Below are 6,438 nucleotides of genomic sequence, written 5' to 3'. Positions count from 1 at the left end.
AGAGAGAGAGAGAGGGCGCGAGAGCCCAGCACCGCCGCCGCCGCTGGCCAGGCCCAGACGCCGCGGGAGGGCGGGAGGGAGGCGGAGCCGGCGGGGCGGGGCGAGGCGAGGCGAGGCGAGACACGCCGCCGCCAGCGGCGCCCCCACTCGGGGCGGGGCCAGCGCCGCCGGGTAGGCCAGGCGCATGCGCCGCCTGCGTGTGCTGTAGCTCAACCCCGCCGAAGGAGGGGGACGATCTCGCGAGCGGTAGGCGCCGGTGCCGCGCCGGCGCGCGGGGAGGCAGGGGAAGAGGAAGGAAGGGTCTGGGGCTGCCCGCGGTCGCCCCGGCGAGGGCGGCGCTGCCGCCGCACTGCGTCCTGCCGCCGCCCGAGCGGGAGTGCTCGGGGGTTCCGCCTCTGGCGCGGGCCCGCGGCAGCCGCCTGGGCGCGGCGGCGCGCACCGCTGACGACAAGCCCCCCGCCCCACCACCGCCGCCGCCGCCGCCCTCCCACGAAATGGCGGCGGCCGGATCTACATCTGTGCGGAGCGCGGTATCCCTCCGCGCGTTAAGCGGAAGCCTCGGCCGGCCGTCCGTCCGTCCGGCTGTCCGTCCGTCAGCGCCGGGGGGTGTCATCGGGAGGGGAGGCGGGGCTGGCTCCCCCGCGGCCTGGGCATCGCCTGCCCCCGGGCTCGGCGCCGGAGGCGCTTCCCGCGCCCCGAGTCCCCAGTTCTCTCACCCTCCCCTGTAGCTGCGCGGCGGGCGGCTGGGAAGGGGCTAGTTGGAGCGGCGGCGAGGCGAGGACCGCGGCTGAGGCGTCCTGCCGCCTCGAGAGCAGCAACGGCAAGGGCTTGGCGGGAGGCGGAGCGCCTGGAAGCGGGGCAAGGAGGGCGCCTCGGCGGGAGCCCTAAGGCGAAGGGGTTTGCACCTGTCGCTGGTGCCAGGGATACAGCTAAAGGCGTGCTCTTGCCCGGGAGAGGAGCAGCACCGACGAGGAGTGCAGGCCCGGTGTGAGAGTAACGGGCCCGGAGTAGCATATCGGCACATGCAAGTAAACCAAGCCGAGCTTCTCAGCGTAGGGAAAAAACCAGCACCAAGGGGAAGATACAGCAACACGGGCTGTCTGCACAAGGGCCAGGCTCCTCAATTACTTAATCTGCAGTGATACCTTCTGTGACACTTCAGCTCCTTGGAGGCTTTTTATTTTGTGCAGCACGGAGCAACAAATCGTTTCACCTAGGCTCTTTTTTTTCTCATAGTAATAAATTGTGTAGGTTTATGCACAGTTGTGTATGTGAGGAAGGACTCTTACTCAACGTCCGTCAAGTAACAAGGAGAGAAAGATAGCCAGACTGCCTTTCTGCTGTAATGAGCGGATATATTGTATTAATAAACATGGCATTCGCTGTCGAGGGAGTATGGATATGTAATTAGCTAAATCCATTGCACTGAACTGAGTTTGCATTCATTATAGTGCCTTTATTGCACTACTGTTAGTTTTCTTGCTATCTAGGATGTTAATTATTACTTGTCTGGAGAAGGCAGCGTATTCAGAAAACCTGATTGTGTAACAATGTTTTCAGCAAGAAGCTTGAGAATAGCCAGCAGTGAATTAGGGAAGCAATGCTCCTTTTTTAATTTTGAAAAAGGTACTGTAGTAGCACTGCCATAGTTTTTTAGCATTTGCATCAGGTACAGGCTAGAGAGAAAACAATGCCTTGTACTTGTGAAGTGCAGTTATCTTTCTGTGATCACCTAAACCATTCCTAGCAACTTCCTTGTGTAGTCTTCATTTTCTGCTCATTATCTTAATTGTACCGAATAGCATATTCAGGAAGTGTGGTCCCAAACTAGTTCATTGATGTTCTTATCACCTTAATCAAGAATATTGCTAAAAACCACCTTGCTGTTCCTTGCCTGCTTTGGATTATGGATGCTGTTAAACTGCTCCAAATCACCAGCGTGTCTATCTTTCTGTCACAGACATCTTCCTCTGCCTTGTAAACTGCTTACAAACTTCCTGAATTTTTTCATTATTTTCTGTCATCGCAGGAGATTTAGGTACTTAACAGTATTCCAGTTCTAAATTTTTAATTATTATTTGAGATTAATGACCTCTAATGTGACTCTATATTAAGAGTTTTGATCTGGCTTGCTATTTGCATTTTACTGTATAATGAAAGGAATGAAGAACAGCACAAACATACTGTTGACAGGGTGTAATTTTCCCTGCTAATTTAAGACAACAGGAATTGTTAATCTGGTAAATCAAGTTTTGTTTGTGTGCCTTTCAACAGTTACGTGTTAAAATCAATATCTCTATTAGCATTTGACTCCAAATAGAATTTTAAATGTATTGGATAGCTCTTGTTTATAGCCACTGCTCAGAAACAGGTTTGCCTATTTTGTTTTACTATACCTGTTTAGACAAACACTTTATTACACTCACTGGTCATTTTTTCTTAAGCAAATCCATCAATTTAAGTACCTTTAAATACATTTGAGAAAAAGAATAAAAAATAATGACTTGCGTAGGAATGAAAAACAAGATGCACACTCATAGTTCTGTGGCCATTTCTGCAAGTCACAGTACACAGCCTGCTTAGAGAACATGATGCTTCTCACCCTCATCTCTTTTTCCTCAAACTGTGAGGTAAAAATCATATAATTTCCCCTCAGCGTTTGGAAATAAATAAAAACTCAGGAAGTGCTCTTCAGTAGGAATACTCGGGCAAGTAAGGCCTTGTAACCTTAATATATTGATGTGCCATACACAAAGAGTTTCTCACCTTTACCATATGCAGCAGGTGTACTCTAACACTACTTGCACAGATATGTCATATAGTAATATGAAATGCAAGAGGCACAGATGATGGTTGCTGAATATGAGCGTTGCGACTTATTGTGGAACTAACCAGTCTATTTGGGTTTGCTTCATTTTAATTTGATTTTTGAAGCTAATCCTCAGAAGTGGCTGGAGAGGTATTACCATGTCTAATCCTCATACGGTACTGGAGTTGGGTTAGATTTTCAGAGGTTTATTATGCAAAATAGCTTAGTAGCTGTGGCATGGTAATAAACAGTTTGCACAAAAATACTGAGAACAGACCAGCTCACTTGAACTCCATCTTTGAATTTTGTTTCCTTTTTCAAGTACAGCCTTACAGAGTGCAGCCAAGTGGTCAATAACCTCCGAAGGCTGAATTTGCCAGTCCATTTCAGCTGCTTTGTGATGGTCCAGCTGAGCAAGCATGAATGGAGATTGCCGTGATGCATTGTCATAGCACTTCCTCTCAGCATAGAGGGGATGAGGGAAAAGCATCCCAGCCTTAGTTTAAAGGTTAGTGTAGTTTGCTTGCACATCAATGTCAGTTTTTCACTTCCGCTTGCCTAAGACCAGCCATTTTTACATTTTGAGCATGCTCTTCTACCTGTCTTCAAAACAGGTGGAGCAACCAAGCACCCTGGACACCAAGCAGCATTCCATACAGGACGCTTCATATATCAGAGGAAAGGGGGAAATAAGATGCAAAATGTTCTCCAAAAGATCTTCCTTTTTAGGAAGGAAAAAAAATTGCTTCAACAAAAGCAAGACATCCTTCTTGTTAGTCCATCCGGTAGATCATTATTAGTTCCTGTTTGGAGGAGACAAAACACAGCAGCTTCTCCTGCTGGAAAACAAAGCACTAAGAAGATCAACAACAACAACAGCTTCTCCCTGTTTGCATGCATTACCAGGCCTCAATTTTCTCTTCAGCATCCCGTCCAACTTGTTTTTCCTTTAATTATCATAAAGCAAGTTTGCAGTCAAATCCTTCTTCAATCTGAGCAAAAGTCACCTTATTGTGGACCTTTTTGATCCAGTGGAGACCAGAAAGAATAAGATCACAGAAGAAAGCTGATAAAATAAGATTGTTCCACTGGCTTTTTTTAACACAACAAACAAAAAGGCTGAATTTGCCAACCCAAGTGCCATTACATGACAGTGGAAGAAAAACAGGTTTGGGGATGTCATTGGGTTCCACCTGATCCGTGTTTTAAATACCAAAGACCAGCAGCCCTTCCTGTGTAGCTCCCCTTCAAGAAGGATGGCAGGGTCATAGTTACAGCCTTTGTACTGCATGCTCCATTCCCTGCCTGTCACATCTGGGGCCATTATGTCTCCTTCTGTTAGGAAGAAGAGGTAGCAAAACCCTTTCACATCTGGAGTCCAGCCCAAGGTCAAATGTGTTAGGCAGCAGTTAGCTGTCTAAGGAGTATTAGATAAAAGGTAACTTTTTGTCTTATATTTCAACTTGGCAATTCTTCATCTCCCATTGTTTCTTTGACAGCTTCTCTGACATTCTCACTAAAACAATTTCCAAGCTATTCCACATGTTTCCTTTGTATAGTCGTGCTTTTTGTCTCACTGCTAAGTCATGGGGCAAAACACTGAGTCCCTACATCAATCTGTTTTAAGTTGTTGCTGCTCTGTGTAGGGAGTTCCAAGATCTAACGTTTTAAGTCCACATACGAGTCCCAGTGAAAAGCTTGAGTGCTGTGTTGAATAATGGCATGCTAAGGTTTCATGGCTTGCACAAGGTCATGTGGGATTCACAAGAATATAAAATACTTCAGTAACTTACACAGAGATCAACAGACCAAAGTTCCCCACAAAATCTTCCAGTCTTCGGGATTTTGTTTAGCACTTAATTGTTTAGCACTTTTTTAGCCTCATAGTGACAACATAGTTTTCTTTCAGTTAAAGATTTTTCTCTTCTCTTGAAATCCTTACAGAAAATAAGAGGTATTTTACCAGAAAAAAGTTTTGACAACATAAAATTCATTATGTTATTTTCACAGACCTAAACAATGAAACCTCTGAAAATTGCTACAGGATGTTTATTAGTATTCATACAGAGTACTCATTTTTTCCCAGCAAAACTACCATTTGATCTAAATGAAAAAGATATTCCTTTCAAGTCAGCAGCAGTTTGTGTCAACAAGAATGTTCATTTTCTGTGCTGATTCAGCCCTATGGATATTGAAGCATAAAAGTCAGATGAGCACGTGCATGGCGTAATTATGATGCCAGTTTTGAAAAACGAAAAGATTTGTTGTCATGCAGCTACTAACTACCTTTGTTTTCTGCTTTCGTATGAATTCTTTACATTCCTGAATAAACATAGATAATATAAACGTACATAGCAAAATAGCATCTTAAAATAGGGGTGTGAAGGGCTGAGTAATTAGTCACTGTTGCTAAAATAAGGTAACACAGGCTGAATTCAGCAGGTGAAACCCCTCTCTGGAGCAAATCAGAGTTTTATCAATTTCAGTAGGCCAGGCTACATCAGTTGGAGATCTCTTCAAAAAGGTATTTAATGGTGACCTACTTTACCCCATCCCTTTGGAGGTGGTTGCTTTTCCTTGTTATACCTGTTTTTTGACCCCTCAGGCTGCCTTCAGACTGCATGCTAAGTCTGTAGGAGGTACACTGTTACCAAAAATGACCAAGCTCTTACAGCAGTTTTCAGCAGTACTTAATTTGGCCTATTGTGTTTACTAAAGGAGGCATCAAAGGACTCTCTGAAGCGCTTTCAAGATATGTCTATTTTTATTACTTTGATGTAATTGATTACTAGTCAGATTTGGACCATCCTAATTCGGTTGCTCCTCCAATACTTGTTCCAGGATGCAAATGTACTCAGCAAACCACAACCTTTGAGGAGCATTTGCGTTTAACAAATTATTTGACCACTGTACCTACTACACTATAAAAGTTGCTAATACAGATAAAATGTTAAGGATTAAAGTTAATTATTCAAACAGGCTAGCTTACATATTTCACAGGCCCCCTAGTATAGCCATGGCTGTTCAGACCTCACAACATGCTGCGTTGACTGATTTGAAGTGTAGGCTTCCATTCACCTGGATTGCTACATGCCAAGTACAATTTTCATTGTTCGATTAGTTGCAGGGAATTAGTTAGCCTGAGCTAATCAGGACACCGATGGTGTACTTTATACCGAAGTATAAACCACCTTTTATCTTAGGATGTTTCCCTGCAGAGATCAGCCAGTGTTTCCAGAAGACCTGGGGCAGGGACCGTCTCCAGAGTTAGGAGCCCTAGTACCATTGACTTCCCAAATGGCCCGCAGCAAACCACCTTTCTTGGTCATTCCCCCTTCTTCTGAGGCAGTCCTGATGATGAATCACTCACATATATGTAGCTAAGTAAACATTACACTTCAGCAGAGGTAGCAGGTTGACTTTCTGTCACTCTTCATTTAGAGGCTTTTTTTGCTTGTAGAACATTCTCTCTCCCTGCACCCCCCCCCTTCTGTTTTATACAAAATAATACTACGTTACCCTGGGGAGATTATTACATAGTCTTATAGATTGCAGTGTTTTAATTGTTTTATGCTGTATTGACTTAATTTAAAATAATGATTTAAGTAAATAAGAAAGTCCACAGAAAT

The 6,438-nt window shown here is 44.9% G+C and overlaps 1 long non-coding RNA gene across 1 annotated transcript; it reads left to right on the top strand.

Annotated features, from left to right (window-relative positions):
* Positions 1-581: 581 nt before the first annotated feature.
* LOC138685439 (uncharacterized) lies at positions 582-6,315 on the top strand. Its single transcript, XR_011324690.1, has 2 exons — positions 582-3,317; positions 3,424-6,315. It is a non-coding gene; the product is annotated as an uncharacterized lncRNA (long non-coding RNA).
* The last annotated feature ends 123 nt before the right edge of the window (positions 6,316-6,438 follow it).

Source organism: Haliaeetus albicilla, chromosome 1, assembly GCF_947461875.1.
Source record: "Haliaeetus albicilla chromosome 1, bHalAlb1.1, whole genome shotgun sequence".
In the NCBI taxonomy this organism is placed as follows: Eukaryota; Metazoa; Chordata; class Aves; order Accipitriformes; family Accipitridae; genus Haliaeetus; species Haliaeetus albicilla.
Note: the sequence above shows the minus strand (reverse complement) of the source record. Positions and strands in the feature narration are given on the sequence as shown.